Source organism: Gadus morhua, chromosome 11, assembly GCF_902167405.1.
Source record: "Gadus morhua chromosome 11, gadMor3.0, whole genome shotgun sequence".
Lineage (NCBI taxonomy): Eukaryota > Metazoa > Chordata > Actinopteri > Gadiformes > Gadidae > Gadus > Gadus morhua.
The window spans coordinates 411,080-427,352 of NC_044058.1; positions in this window are offsets into that span (position 1 = coordinate 411,080).

A 16,273-nucleotide genomic window follows, 5' to 3' on the forward strand; every position below is an offset into this window, starting at 1 on the left:
CGTCTTCACTGTGCCAAATATCCCGCTGCTTCGGGTTTTCCTTTGTAGGCGCATTGAGAGGAGGAGCGGGCGAATCCGCTGTTAGTACGTGTGCATGTATCAGTGATACGCGGGTTGATCCAATAAGTGGTAGTGTACCCGCGCACCATCGGCATGTATGCGCGCTTGTCTCTGTGTGCGTGTGCGAACGAGAATGACAGGGAGAAAGAATGCGATGCGGAGTTGAATGAACGGAACGATATTTATATTTCAAAATCGCAAAAAAAAAGAAAAGAAAAAAGCTGAATCAATTTGTGGCGCTTGGTGTTGTTCCTGTGGCGCTGCACCACACATTGGTCTATGTATGGGAAACACTGCTAACACACACACACACACACACACACACACACACACACACACACACACACACACACACACACACACACACCCCTTGATAAATCCGGGTGATCAGTGGGTCTGATGAATCGGTATAGCATGGATCGTCATGAGTTGCAAGAAGACAAGAGATTCCGTTTGTCAATACCGGCACACGAGACCCAGGTGCTGCTCAACAGATCGATGGCACTCACTGTGACCCCATAGCCTACCAGCACCACTCACTGTGACCACAGGCCCCAAAGCCTACCAGCACCACTCACTGTGATCACAGGCCCAAGAGCCTACCAGCACCACTCACTGTGACCACAGGCCCCATAGCCTACCATCACCACTCACTGTGACCACAGGCCCCATAGCCTACCAGCACCACTCACTGTGACCACAGGCCCAAGAGCCTACCAGCACCACTCACTGTGACCACAGGCCCCATAGCCTACCAGCACCACTCACCGTGACCACAGGCCCAAGAGCCTACCAGCACCACTCACCGTGACCACAAGCCCAAGAGCCTACCAGCACCACTCACCACTCATTTGCATTTACAGATCAAATCTGTTACCGTCCAAGATATACAGACTGCAGTGATACACCTCAGTACAAGTATAGACATGTGTACAACTAAGCACACAGAGAGGTGAGAACAAATAGCAGGAAAAGACAACGCCTTTTAACGACCATGCATAACCACACATTTTTCAGATTTATCCCCTTATTCTTTGCTAGAGCAAATCCCTCAGCACTAATTCTTTCCGCTTTTCCATTTCTGTGCTTCGTCACTGAAGAGGTTCTCGATCCCACTGGAGCTGAAAAGAAGGTGATCTTTGCCACAGCCTATCACTGAGAGGGCTATGTGCATAGCTTTCTACAAAGAACAGACCTTGGCTGCTCAGCGGCCATGTGCTTCCTTTGCTTGTGCCTCTCCCCTTGAGGGCTCCCTGATTGTGTGTGTTTGTGTGTAGGAGTGCGTGAGGCCCCAGGTGATGATATGTTGATTTTTGTCAACCTGGGGTTGAAAGCGACTGTTAGCCAATCACCCCTGGAGAAGGGCATAAGCGCACAGAAGACAGATAGACAGAGAGACACACGTTACTTGTTGAGATGGTTGCATAAGCTAGAGCGTCCTAATTTATTTTTCTGTGTTTTTGTTCCCCCTTTTTGTGTGACAATGAAGGGAGGTCTGTTGCCAAGGGAGATTGAGGTTCAGTTCAATTGAGAGCATCTTTTTTAAGTGTATGTGTGCCTGCACACACACGTTTGTGTGCTAGTGAGGGAGATGATTGATAGTTGAGCCAATTATGAGCTGGAGATCCATTGTGGTTTATTAATTAAATGACTGATTAAAATAAACAAACCGAAGCAACTGATCCCAACTGCCATTAATAGATTCATTGCCCAAGAACCTCTAACACACACACACACACACACACACACACACACACACACACACACACACACACACACACACACACACACACACACACACACACACACACACACACACACACACACACACACACGAGAGACTCAAAGACAACAAAGGCTCCCTCAAGCCACATACAGGCGTGTGCACATATACACAGAAAAATTACTTAAAGAGGGGCATAAGAAGATAAGAGATCTGGGTGTTAAACAGCTGACAGGGACAGGCAGCGAAGGAGGAACCAAAATAGAACCAGCGATACCTGGGAGACGTGATGAGAGACGCCTGATAAGCATGTTTCCAGCCTAGCTAAAGTGGTCAACCCACAGGCAAGTAGCTGAAGATTCACCGATATGCAGACCGCCTCAAACCCTTAACCAACATTAATAATCCCTGTAACTATAAAAGGAAGGGAGGCGGGTAGAAAAGGGAAGAAGATGTAGGAATCGTGTGATGAGGACGATCCAGACAATACAAAAAGCGATGCCACAAAACAGCACTGCAAGCCATATAATCCCCCCCCCAAACACACACAGCTTTATTTTAGGAAGGAGAAAAGGGAGAAAGATCCTCTGGGGATGAGCTCATTTATTATTGCCTGTGTGTGTGTGTGCGTGATTGTATATGCACGCTTGTGTGTAATCTGCAGGCAATTTTGTTTAACACAATCATTTTACCAGAGTGCACAGCAGAGACAGGAGAAAGACAAATGACTTTACAAGTGAGGCCAGGCTGTATCTCCAACACACAGAGAGCCATACATCCACCGGCACGCACTCCGTCCCATCCGGAAATAAATCCTGGGGACGTCAGCGCTAACCTTATCCCCGGGCAGCGAGGAGCGCAGCCTGGCACGCTTCGTGTGAGCTAAATGTTGAGGCGAAGGAAAAATCCTCCAAATAGCAGAAAAAGCGAATAGGTATCCATCAGTGCTATGACAAACGACACCTCAGACGTTGTCAGGGGACTACAGCTCAAATCGGTGTGGCATCTGACGATTGGCTGGTGACAGGTGATGATGAAGATGATGATGAATTTGGAATGATGTAATGCATGCAGGTGTTAGGATGTGTTAGTATATGGATGCAGCACCAACATATTTTGGTGGAATGATAGAGGGTAATATGATCGATAGCAGTTCTTTACTGTTGAGATCTCAAACAAAATATTCTGAATGCTGTTTAAAGAGAGACAGCCGAAGACAGAGAGAGACAGATGAACAGTGAGAGAGAGAGAGATAAAATAAAATGGAAGAAGAAGATTGGGGAAAAGGGTGTTTCTAGATCCAGTTGAGATCGAGCAATAGCAAGAAAACTGCTTCTTTACTGCATTGCCTCCAGTCATAAAGTCAATTTCCATCAAAAACTTCTAGCCACTGGCTAGAAATAAACAATCACGAACATGCATGCATGCACAGACACGTTGTTCAGGACTGGAAGCAGCCGGCGCAGTGGGCTCAGGGCTTGATGACACAAACAGGAGGATGAAGACAAACGAGGTGTCGAAAACTGTGGACCGAAATGCTGTTTTGCTGATACCACCGACAGCCCGTCTTACACACACGGGCATACACTGCAAAGTATTAGGTGTGGGGGATGGGGAATGGTCATTGCCGTTTCTCCTGCTTTTAAAATCTCTTTTGATTCAGAATGTCTACATAATGATGATAACAAGTATATATACATATGTATATCATTAATTACACATACATTATGGTGTTTTCCCAAAAAGTAAACATAGTATATGAGGTGTTTTTGACATGTTTTTGAGCTGTTTGCTGGAAAAAGCTTTTAGGAAAAAAAAATCTTGCCTAGCGCTATTCCCCCCTCTGTTTAAGTCCCTTCAGAATTCGCCGTTTCTGGTGTCTGTAGCTTTAATGCAAATGAGCTGCCGCCCATTGACCAATGTGCTCTCAGAGTGAACCACAGCGTGGAGGAAAAGTGATTGTTGCCGATGGCGGACTCCTGGAGCTCTACATCTATATAATATAATGATAATAATAATAATAATAATTGATATAATATTATATCTAATATCACGACCAAAAGCTATTTGCGCCTCAGATGATATTATGAATCATAAAGACTGCGTCTGACGTCTCTGGTACATCGACAACAAGTAAAGACTCGTAGTGGGGGTTATCTCGGCCAGGGTTGAGAAGTATTGGGGAAAAGGAACTTTGGCCTTGACCCTCTGAAGTCCATAATGAACCGCGACATGGAGGGGAAAGGGATTGTACTCCCGGCAGCTCAGCTCCGGGAGTACAATCCCTTTCTGCTCCATGTCTCCTACTCCGGACTCCGGCAGCTCCGGTGGAGAAAGGGAATGTACTCCTGGAGCTGAGCTGCCGGGCTGCCGCCCAGCTCCCTTCGCCTGAGCAGCTCTTCCACTTTATCGTAAGCTATGCTCTGATTGGACGGGGGTGTGGAAGTGGGAGGTAATATTCAAATGTGCCGTATTCAGCGGTCAGGGGGAAATGTCAGCAATTTGTCAGCATAGCACATCCCAGCTTCCTTCCCTCTTTTCCCTCTCTTTTTCTCCTGAGTGGCCTCTCCCCTTGGCTTTCCTCCCATACACTGCGATCTCACACCTACCGGGGTCCTTTTCTGTAAAAATCGCTACTCTCTACACCATCACTACAGAGGGGCATACAAACAGCACACAAAAGGGCACTCACAACCGCAAAACGTACCCCTTCATCGGGGGTAAGATCACGGATGTGTGAGGTGAGGTACAAAACCTTACCTCAAAATCTTCGGTCTCAATTAGTAGTTTGGCAGTACTGATGCGGGAATCATAGGGAGGGATTGTGTTCTGGTTGGAAAAAACACACACACACACACACACACACTGAGTTTTGCTGGAGGCACTAGACACAGTTCCTCCTTTGTCTGACAATAACACAATTCATTTTCCAGGTAAGGAGCATTTTTTGCACTGCTGTGGCTGTTAATCACAAGGCAAGTGCAGGCCGGCGGAGCAGAGATCTATCTGCTCTGTCTGATAAGGGTCGTTACAGTGGAGAAGTGCAACTTTTTCCCCAAATCACTATCCGTGTTGTTCAGGGCTTACGTCAGGTTTCATTTATGTGCTGCAGACTGACATTAGTGGCCAGTCTGCTACTCATTCCCTACTGGTGCTCATTTACCCGCTGCTCTCCCATCCTTTCTCCTCAATCTTCCTCAGAGTTTCTTTACTACCCCTTCACTATGCACCCTCTTCTGCATCACCACAGGTTTAGTTTAGGCTCTTATCTTTCAGAGACAAACGCTAACCATTAGGGCTTTGTACATGTTTGACTTATAAGGCTTTTAGCACCACTGTACACGTTTGACTTATAAGGCTTCCAGCACCAATGCACATGTTTGAGTTATAAGGATTCCAGCACCACTGCACATGTTTGAGTTATAATGCTTCCAGCACCACTGTACATGTTTGAGTTATAAGGCTTCCAGCGCCAGTTCACATGTTAGTGACAGGAGTTATGAGGCTTCCAGCACCACTGTACATGTTTGTGACATGAGTTATAGGGCTTCTAGCACCACTGCATTGGGAGCGTCTCACCTGGTAGTGTTCGTCCTCCAGGCCAGATGAAACTTCTGCTTGTTTGAAGGCAGGAAGCCACGCCCCCACACTCCTCATGAGATAGTCTTTTCCTCCCTAGAAACAAAATACACATTTAAACATTGGACAATATATGTTGCATTTCTAGGTTAAATGCATAGAACCCAATGACACAATTGATGTATTTTCTTTTCCCAAAAGAATTTGAGCAATTATTTGACAGCAAATTGTATACATTGGCCATTTTGAAGAATACAAACTTGCATTGCCTTATAAGTGATGATATTTAACGACATTGGCACCAGCTCGCACCCTATTGAACTGTAATGGAATTACACCCACTTCTCCATTCTTCGGTTTTCTAAGCTTCGAAGTCTTTTTAACGGCACAAAATGGCCAATTTACTCTCCCCGGGATCGGGCTGGTGACAGCATGAAGAATAGCTGTAGAATACTTATTCAGGCTACCATTAAAATGAGGCAGAGGTTGAATATGAAAACCATGTCTTCACTCTTAGACAGATAAATAACAGCAATACATCTTCAGTTCAGATGTTCAATATTATTTCCCTCATTAAATATCAGAATCAGAAAAGGTTTATTGCCAAATACATTTACACATATTAGGAATTTGTCTTGGTATTCGTTGCGCACGATCTTAACAAACAATAAACAGTAAACAATAAACAATAATGTAAGTATTGAATAATAAGTACTGAAAAAGATAAGAGTAAATAATAAATAAAAATAAATAAATAGAGATACTCTATATACATATGCATATGCACCGTAATAAGATAAGATAAGATAAGAATATATGTACAATTGTGCGTGATGATGAAAGTAGTGCAAAACTTGTTGTCATCATAGGCAGATGACTGTGGGTGTTGATGGGGAAGGGGGGGTAGTGTGCGTGTCAGTGTTAGTGGCGGTCCGGGGCCGTTGTTGATGAGGCCAGTTGCATACGAGAAGAAACTGTTTTTGTGGCGGGAGGTTTTGGTCTTGACAGACCTCAACCTCTTACCGCAGGGGAGTGTTTCAAAGAGTATTTGTCCGGGGTGGGAGGGGTCCAACATGATCTTCCTTGCACACCTCAGTTTCCTTGAGGCATGCAGGTCCTGGAGGGACGGCAGGTTGCAGCCGATCACCTTTTCAGCATAGCGGATGATACGCTGCAGTCTGCTCCTGTCTTTGACGGTAGCAGCAGCGTACCAGATGGTGATGGAGGAGGTGAGGATGGACTCTATTTTGGAGGTGTAGAAGTGCACCATCATGGCATTTTGGAATGTTGAACTTTTTCAGCTGCCGTGCCTTTTTGGTGATGCAGCTGACGTTCTGCTGCCACTTGAGGTCCTGGCTGATGACTGTGCCAAGGAAGCGGAAGGACTCTGCGCTGTTGACTGGGGAGTCACACAAGGCGATGGGTCAGGGTGGGACTGCGTTACTCCTGAAGTCCACAACCATCTCCACTGTCTTTAGAGCATTGAGCTCTAAGTTGTTTTGGCCACACCAAGTCACCAGGGGGTCAATCTCCCACCTGTAGGCAGACTCATCTCCACCAGAGATGAGCCCGATGAGGGTGGTGTCTTCTGCAAACTTCAGGAGCTTGACGGACTGGTGACTGGAGGTGCACCTGTTGGTGTACAGGGAGAAGAGCAGGGGAGAAAGAATGCAGCCCTGAGGGGATCCGGTGCTGATGGTCAGACTGTTGGAGACGTGCTTCCCCAGCTTCACATGCTGCTTCCTGTCAGACAGGAAGTCAGTGATCCACCGGCAGGTGGAGTCGGGCATGTGCAGCTGGGAGAGCTTGTCCTGTAGCAAAGTGGGGATGATGGTGTTGAAGGCAGAGCTGTAATCCACAAACAGGATCCTGGCGTAGGTTCCTGCTGAGTCCAGGTGCTGGAGGATGAAGTGGAGGGCCATGTTTACAGCATCGTCCACAGACCTGTTGTCTCTGTAGGCGAACTGCATGGGGTCCAGGAGAGGGTCTGTGATGGATTTGAGGTGCGACAGGAAAAGGCGTCCCATATAAGTGTGGTATCGCACAAAGACCAAAGAGACTATTCAAGATTCTCCATGTTATTTTCACGTGGTCAAAGAGACATGGCATTCATAGCCATAACAAATTAGCAAGTTTGGAATTAGAAATGCATTTTCATCATGGAGTCCATGAACAAGAAAATGGCTGAATTAAAGTAGATTTTAACATTGCAGAATAGTAATGATTATTATTATTGATTCATCTTGATAATGGATTAATTATGTTTGGAGGAATCCTCATTGGGGGATATGATTACTGACCAGGTGGACGGTTTCATTCAAATAACTAGTTAAGCTATTCAGACCAAGAAAAAACACCTATATACTGTAATACTAACAATATGTATCCTCAGGTAAAAAACAGCTTTTTACTGGAGCCATGAAATTATTGATACATGAAAGGGGACATATTATGGAACCAACACTTTTCCTGGGATTTGGGGTGTTTTGGGACTCTGGTGCTCCCACACGCATACATACTTTGAAAAAAGTCTGTACATGATTTTTTGTGTGAGATATGCATTTCTGAAAGTACCCCTACAGTTTATCTCCCTACAGTTACCAAACGAGGGAGTCCGTTTCTGTGCCCCCTCCTACTTAGGAAAGGGGCACAGTTGAATATTACCTCCCACTTCACCACTCCCCTCCAATCAGAGCATAGTTAAGATTTTGTGGACCAGCCAGTGCCGCCGCTCCCATAACGCGCACTACGCGCTGCGCGTAGGGCCTCAAGTCCTGAGGGGGGCCCCAGAAATAGGCAACTTTAAAAAAAAATCATCATAGTTATAATAATAATAATAATGCCGATATTATTTCAGTATAGAAATATAAGGCACCTTTTAGCCATGCATATCACAAAACAGGCAGAACAAGAGATATATTTAATTGCTCAAAAAAAAGTTACGATGGTCCCCCCCCCCCCCACAAATACACATGCAACATCCCAAGCTCGCGGTGGTTGCCCTGTCTAAAGTGGCCAGGCGAACTTGACAGCGAACTTGACAGGAGGCTATGTCAACTTTTCGGAATGGCCTCGAAAAGATCGCATGAGTCAGGGGCAGAAAAAAGAAAGAAGAGGAAACAGCGAGATGAATCCTTTGCATCACTATCAGGTAAGTCCATGTTTAATCATTGTAAAATACAGGAAATGTGCTGCTAATTGAATGGTTAGCCTATGCATACACCTCAAACTAGCTAACGTTATTGCTAATGTTAGCACACTCAAATATGTTATAACTTAGGTGCAAGAAGGGTTGCCAACTGTCCCGAATTGTCCGGGACATCCCGAATTATGATTTTGATTTGTCCCGTCAGCGCCAGGGACAGCTGCTGTCCCGTATTACAATCACAGCCTTTTTTATTTTTATCCGTGAAAAGAGAAAAATGTAACAGTTTAGTGTCTGTGCCCTGGAGACAAGCGGCTCTCAGCTGCACTCCTCTCCACAACAAGCATTTGTAACGCCAGCACGAAAAGGTGAAACTTTTAGCGATCTTAGTATCTTAAATCACGATTAAATTGGAAGCTTGCACATTGTTGTTTTCATATTTCATATCAGAATTCTTTAGACATGATGAACTGGTGTTTATATGTGTGAATATAATAATAATAATAATAATACATTTAACTCATGAACATGAACTCGTTCATACAATGTTTCTCAAGCACCCATTATAATTGTAGAAATTAAATCAAGGAGACTATAACATTAGCTAGATAACTAGCTATAATTTAATGCAAACGGAAATCTTACATTTAGATCGTTAAAGGGTATTAAAAGTTCCCTTAGCTAGCTAGCTAGCTAGCATAGCACCTAGATAACCATAGCAACCAGGAGTCTATGCTAAACAGGTCTAATGCTATTTCAACGAAAACAACATGAAATTTGAGAGAAACTTGTAATGATTGTCTTGACTATTATTATGAACAATACATCTAAGCAAGTACAGTAGTTGTTTTGCCAAAATAACACTGAATTTAATAGGTTCATGGTATGGCTAATGAAACCTTGCAATTTCCATTATTGTTGGTCAGCTGTTGGCGCGTGTGCGCACCTGGAAGAAAAGTGTCCCTCATTTGGGGTTTAGGAAGTTGGCAACCCTAGGTGCAAGCTAAATTGAGATTTTACTGTTAAACATTATGCATTTTACAAGTAGGCCTAACTAGCCTATGTTCAGTATAGCTCTAGCAGATAGTGAAAGACATGTAGGTACGTATGTGTATCTGTTTAGTGCGTGTATTTATGTTTAGTATCTATATTGCATATTGTGCAATATGTTTATCTAGTAGGTCTACTATTATTTGTCTTTCATAGGTATATCGTTTGTTAAGTTATGTTGTTATATCACGTGGAGTACTTATATGTTATCTTATGTCTTGTAATGTTATGGTAGTGTGGTACGGTGTCCTGTCCTAAGAATTTCAGTGCCCAGTCTGACTCTGTTGTTCTGTGCATCTGACAATAAAAGACTTGAATTGACTTGAACTGACGCCAGCTAAATGTTACTTTACTTTACATTCTATTATGCTATTTATTTAGATTACATTTATCAAATAGTTGATCAATAAAGGGGGAGAGCACCTTAGTTTTAAATGTTTATAATTCTTAATTCTTATAATTCTTAAGATTCTTTGTTTGAATATTTTTGTCTCTTTCTATACTGATCCTTTTTCGTTGTATTTCTAAATTATTGCAGGGTCTATGCTGAAATTTGTTCAAGTGGGAGCACGTGACCAAGACGAAGATGCAGAGGAGGAGCAACCGTCTTGCAGGTCTGTAGACATCACCACCGCACCAAGCCAGGATGATCAACAACCCTCAACCAGCAGTTTAGGAACAGATCCGCAGAGAACCACCACCTCTGAAAGCACAAGTGTCATTGAGAGTCCATCAGTCTGTGACAATGTAGAGACCTGTGTGCCCCCTCAAACTGATCCTGCTCTTTGGCCGCCACATGTTTTAGATGCGGATCGCGTTGAAATGGTATGAAGAGGTCCATTTAAAATCCCATCAGATTTTAATTTTCCAAGGGGACTAGATGGCAGGGCATTTCATAGTAGCCTTCAATTCAAAACACTCACAAATGGAGAGAAAGTCAAAAGAAGTAGGCTTGTTTACACGCAACAAGCAAATGCCGTGTTCTGTTTTGCGTGTAAGCTTTTCAGCTTGAAACCCATTAAGCTGACTGCAGATGAGGGCTACAGTGACTGGTCCAACCTTAACAGTAGACTAAAGAGTCATGAATGCAGCTCAGACCATGCCCAGTGCATGTTTAAATGGAGAGAACTGGACATGCGTTTACAAAAAAAATGAACAATAGACCACCAGGAACTGACATTGCTGGAGGCAGAAAAAAGAAAGTGGCGAGATGTTCTCAAACGCCTACTTGCAATAACCCTATCTCTTGCCTCAAGGAATTTGTCATTCAGAGGCTCTTCACAGTGTCTGTATGAGCCAGACAATGGCAACTTCTTGAAGGAAGTGGAGCTTTTAGCCAGCTTTGATCCTGTGATGGAGAACCACCTGACCAGGATAACTGATGAAAGCTCCCAAACACATTATCTTGGACAACAGACCCAAAATGAATTTATCCAGATCATCTCTTCCAAAGTATTACAAACCATCCAGACACAGATTCAGGAAGCAAAATATTTTTCAATTATTCTTGACTGTACACCTGATGTTAGCCACAAGGAACAAATGTCTCTCATCGTGCGCATTGTGGATTTGGTGCCAAAGCCAAATATCAAGGAGTATTTCCTTGGGTATATGGAGGTTGTTCAAACAACTGGCCTGAACCTGTCTACTGTCCTTCTAGACAAGTTGAAGGAACTCAACATTCCATTTGATGATTGCCGTGGTCAGTCCTATGACAATGGAGCAAACATGAAGGGGAAGAAGCAAGGAGTCCAAGCCCGACTGCTACAATTTAATTCGAGGGCGTTGTTTGTTCCTTGCGCAGCTCATTCCATGAATCTGGTCATAGCTGATGCTGCCAAGTCGTCCAGGGATGCCACTGGCTTTTTTGGATAGTTGCAGAAGCTATTTTGTTTCTTCTCAGGAGCTACACAGCGATGGAGCATCTTGACAAAACACATCAACCTGACTGTCAAATCATGGAGTGATGTGAGGTGGGAGAGCAGGCTTAAGAGTGTCACAGCTGCCAGAAGCCAAATTAAAGAAATTAGAAATGCGCTCATCGAGGCAAGGGAAACAGTCAATGACCCAGTCGCAAAAATAGAGGCTCAAGCCCTAGCAGAAGAGGTGGCCTCTTTTAGATTTCTGATCTGTTTTGTTGTCTGGTGTGAAATTCTTACGTCCACTAACCAAGTGAACAAACTTCTGCAGAGTAGTTCAATGCAGCTTGACATTGCTGTCAGGCTCATTGACAATGCCAAAACCTCCCTCTCCAGATACAGGCACTCTGGGTTTGCTGAGGCAGTGTCCACTGCCAAGGACCTTTGCGAGGCCATGAACATAGAGCCAGAGCTTAAGGAGAAAAGGCAAAGTAAAGTGTGTAAATATTTGTGTAAATAGTTTCTGCTTGTAAATCTTTGCTTCATCGAAGAATTTTTCTTACTTGTATACTTCTGGTTTTAAGTTTGTATTTATGGATAACTATTTAATTTAAAAGATTTTGGACATTCCAATACTTGTGTGTACTGTATGTATGTTTTGGCTGTTCTGTGAACTGTGTTAAAAAAAAGTAGATTAAACTTTTGCGTTTTAATAAAATGTTAAACTGGCAGAAACCAATTCTTTTTTTCGGGGGGGGGGGGGGGGGGGGGGGGGCTGAGGGACTCCCACCGAAGCTTCAGCGGCAGTCCGGAGGAGGAGATATGGAGCAGAAAGGGATTATACTGCCGGAGCTGCACTGCCGGACTGCCGCCGAGCTACCCCCGCCAGACTTTTCAGCTCCCGGAGGAAACCCGCCGGAGCAGCAGGAAAACTTCGGCGGCAGTTCAGCTCCCGGAGTACACCGCCGGAGATGCCACCGAAACTTCGGCTGCAGTGAGGCAGCTGCGGCGTGGGGAGCTCGGCGGCAGTTCGGCAGCTCAGCTCCCAGAGTACAATCCCTTTCTCCTCAATGTCGCGGCTCATGGACGTCACTTCAGAGAGTCAAGGCCGAAAGTTCCTTTCCCCCAATTCTTCTCAACCATCGCCGAGATATCCCCCACTACGAGTCTTTACTTGTTGTGAAAGTGACAGGGACGTCAGACGCAGTAATTATGATTCATAATATCATCTGAGGCGCAAATAGCTTTTGGCCGTTATATTAGATATAATATTATATAAATACCCATGTATAATATTATTATATATTATTGTAGCATTTGCGGCCCGTCACTGCGGGGGCTAACTAGCGGAATGAGGAGGACACAGAGTGGCTGACGTTTTACCGGAGAACCGGGCTTTATTATCCTTACCTTACAAACTAACTATGGGGTTGGAGGAGTGCCCAAAACAATATGGTGAAACCGAACACTGGCCAGCTGTCCCTGCCCCCTATCCAAACTGGCCTATCAGGCTGAATAAGGCAACTCCTTCCCCACACAAACTCCCCATCAATCCCCCCCAAAGTCCTGGTGGGTCGCTGCACGGCCCCTCCCCTCTAATTCCTCGTCCCTGAGGAAGAGCATAGTTGGTGCGTCTTGAAAGCGACACGGGAGTCGCCGTTCCCTCTGCGACCTCCCTACTCCACCATTCAAAAGAGGAGTTCCCGTTGTTGTAGCCGTGTTCCTCCGCACCACAGCTCCAAGTGGTGGTGTCATCACCTACCCTTGAGGCACATTCTGTTGCTGTCTCGGGGGGGTCCTCCTGTGGCGAGGTGACCAGATGCGCGCCCTGGGAGTCGTCACAGGGAAGGCGGGCTGCTGATTCCCCCGGTATGGTGCTGTCACACCAAAATTGTACCACCTACGTAATCCGTGTCGAAACATTACGTCATCGAACGACGCGATTGTCCGTTACCAGGCAGGTTTCAAAAAACATTTGCGCTCATCAAGACGAAATAACATAATACAGATAACACTTGTTTTTACTTTATATTTGTATTGTATTGAATTTAGCTCGCAAACTAATGGTATCGTAGTTTATATTTGTATTGTATTTAATTGTTTAATCGAATTTAGCAAATAAACTTAGTGTTTAAAGTGTATCGTAGTTTAGCTAGCTTGTGTTAATTTAATTTAGATAATAGACGTCATCGTTCGACACAATCGTCCGTTGCCAGGAAATGTTTGACGCGATCATCAGTTGCCAGGCAGGTTTGGAATTTTCTAATGCAGATTACGTAGGCGGTATAATTTTCGCCCCCGGTACAATTATGGTGTGACAGTGCCATCCTATCCCTGTGCAGCACGACTCTGCGGCCTCTGGGAGCAAGTCTGACTTTATACACAACCTCACCAACTCTCTCAAACACATAGCAGGGGCCAACCCATTTGCTGTTCAACTTGGGGCAACAGCCTTTTATCCTCTTAGGTCCATACATCCAGGCGAGTACCCCAGCCTGGAAGTCCTGCCCCTTAGCGTGCATGTCTTGGCATCGCTTCTGACGAACCCCTGCCTGATGGGCCTGGTATCTGACGAATCTGTGGGCCGTTTCCAGGCGGTCCTGTAACTGCCTGGCATACTCCTGGCCAGCCATGGCTTCTGGTGCATTGGGCGGTCGTCCGTAGGCAAGCTCGGGCGGCGTTCTGAGCTCCCTGCCCAACATCAACAATGCAGGGGTACAGCCAGTGGATTCTTGGACTGCACTGCGGCACGCCATGAGGATGAGGGGTAATTGCAGGTCCCAATCACTCTGATCTGGAGCGGTGGTGAGGGCTAATTGGGTGCCTTAGGTCCGCATGAAGTGCTCCACACAAGTCCTCAACACCGCTCCTGCTCTGGCCCCAATGGAATGCCCGTCGTAGCCGTCTCAATGTCTTTGTCACCCCAAAGTGACGTACTCCGGGGGATCCCTGATGTGCCTCCAGCACTTTGTCCTGGAGGTCCTTTGGCACAACCACCTGCCAGTGTGGCTCCCCAGTGGCTGGCTCACGCCAGCACCTATTCAGGAGTCTTTCTTGCAGCTTTACCCCAGGCCATTGGGACAACAGGCCTCTGACTGTGGCCGACTTGGCCACCACATCTTCCCAGGGCGGCCAGTTGTCTGTTTCCAGCCACCCCATGACTGTTTTAAGGTCAGGATCCACGATTTGCAGTCCAGCCCAACCCCTAACAGCAGCTGGTAATAGTGCTCGACAGATCAACTCCCCCGCCTGTAAGTTAGCTGCCTCCCGTTCTTCTTCCCGGTTACAGTGGTGAGTCTGGGGCACACGGTCGGCGGGAGAGGCTGTCTGTATTTGTGTCACTCTCACCGGCTCTGTGTTGTATGGTGAACTGAAAGGCCTGGAGTTGTTCGATCCATCTGGCGACTTGTCCTTCAGGCTCTTTAAAGGACATAAGCCACTTCAAAGCAGAATGATCAGTGCGAATGGTGAATGGAAGGCCGCTGAGGATGTGCTTGAAATGGTTTACTGCATCAATCACTGCCAACAGTTCCTTGCGCGTGACACAATAGTTCCTCTCCGACTTATCCAAGGTATGACTGGTAAGCAACAACCTGCTCTCCGTCAGGGGTCAGCTGCGAGAGTACAGCTCCAAGGCCTGTGTTGCTAGCGTCCGTGTCAAGGATAAATGGAAACTCTGTGTTTGGTGCAACCAGCACTGGATCCTTAGATAAGGCCTGTTTCAGCTCATGGAAGGCTGCATTCTGTTTTGGTCCCCATTTGTACGGTGTGTCTTTGCGCAATAAGACGAACATGGGGGCAGCTACAGTAGAGAACTCAAAAGCGCCTGTAATAGGATGCGAGTCCTAAGAACGATCTCATCTGGTGGATGTCAGGGGGGGTAGGCCAATCCCTGACGGCTGCTACCTTATCTGGCTCTGTCATGATGCCAGCTCCACTGATCTCGTGGCCCAAGGAGAGACGTCTTGCCCTAGGAAGCTGCACTTCCCCGGGTGAAGCTTCAGGCCTGCACGCTTGATCCACTCCAGTACCTCCATCAGGCTCCCAAATACCGAGTCAAAACATGGTCCACGGACAAGGAGATCATCAAGGCAGACGAGGCAGCGTTCAGGGGGCATAACCACATGGACCTTTTCCATCAGCCTTTCAAATGTGGCCGTGGCGTTGCATAGCCCGAATGGCATGGTGGTGAACTGCCACAAGCCATGTCCTGTGGTTAAGGCGGTCTCGGCTTTGTCCTCTGGGGCCATGGCCACCTGCCAGTACCCACTCAGCAGGTCCAATGAGGAGAACCATGTTGAACCAGCCGCGTAATCGAGGGACTCGTCTATCCGCGGCAGTGGGTAGGAGTCCTTCAAAGTTCTGTCAGTGGTCGGTAGTCGACGGTAGTCGACGCAAAACCTTGAGCTTCCATCCTTCTTAGGAACCATTACGACTGGTGACACCCATGGACTCTCTGATGGCTCATTAATGCCAGCATCCCTCATCTCTTGTATCATCTGATCAACAGCAGCTTGGCGGGCTTTGGGCAATCGTCTAGGCCGCTGGCGGATTAGCTGGGAATCCCCTGTTTTAATAAAGTGTTGGACCAAATGTGTTTGGCCAACGTCGTTGGGGCCAGTGGCAAAACTGTGTCGATACTCATGCAGCAGCTTGGCGGGCTTTGGGCAATCGTCTAGGCCGCTGGCGGATTAGCTGGGAATCCCCAGTTTTAATAAAGTGTTGGACCAAATGTGTTTGGCCAGCGTCGTTGGGGCCAGTGGCAAAACTGTGTACAGGAGGCTCCATAACCTATCCTGTTGCTCAGAGTTTAGGCCTTCCCGACTGTTCTCCCAGATGCCTCAGACAGTTTTACCA